Genomic DNA, 909 nt, shown 5'->3' on the forward strand with positions numbered 1-909 from the left:
CCGAACCCAAGTATTTTCATGAATAAATACCTTCAACTCTCTTTCCTGTGGGCTGATTGTTGATCCAGGCGGTTGTGGACGCAGGAACCGGAACTGGGTTTGGTCTAGACACATTGTGGCTGACCTTAATTATCGCTGTAGCTCCTCCCTGTATCTGGCTCTCTTGCTTCCCTGCCTTGGCCCCCTGTCTGGCTCACCTCCTCTCTTGGGCTCCTGTGTGCGTTTCTGCCTTGCTCACACGGGACTGGGCCTGGACAATTAGATTTGGACACTTGATCCCTTGGGGTCCCTCTGGCCATCTCTTTACTCTCAGTCACCCAGTACATGTCTGGGTCACATTTCCTCTCAGGGCCCTGGTACCTGCCTAATCCAAGCCCCAGGAGAAGAGGAAACAGGCGAATCCTAAAATCAAAGGTTACAAGTGAATATAAGGGTGGGCCCTGGGCCAGGTCATTTGCATAGTCATCTTGCCTAGCCCTCAGTCTCATTTTGATCTTGTCCTTATTTTTTTGTGCACGAGGCGTCTTAGGTACAGGGGAGTTAGTCATCTCTCCAGGACCATCTTGTTAAATGCCACCAAGAATCAAACCCAGGCAATCTGGGTCAGAATCCATGCCAAGTTTGGTGCCCCAAGCACTTGTAAACCTGTGGGGGAACTCTCTCATTTGCTCTTCTGAGTCGGGCACCAAGACTGTGGGTGCATCCCGACTCGTGGGTGCATCCCGACTTGTGGGTGCATCCCAACTCGTGGGCGCATCCTGACTCTTGAGTGTATCCCGAATTGTGGGTGCATCCCTGACTTGTGGGTGCATCCCCGACTAATGAGTGCATCCCGACTCGTGGTTGCATCCTGACTTGTGGGTGCATCCCTGACTCGTGGGTGCATCCCTGACTTGTGGGTGCATCCTG

The sequence above is a fragment of the Alexandromys fortis genome, unplaced genomic scaffold (assembly GCF_014885135.2).
Source record: "Alexandromys fortis isolate MF-2015 unplaced genomic scaffold, M_Fortis_MF-2015_v1.1 scaffold_26, whole genome shotgun sequence".
Lineage (NCBI taxonomy): Eukaryota > Metazoa > Chordata > Mammalia > Rodentia > Cricetidae > Alexandromys > Alexandromys fortis.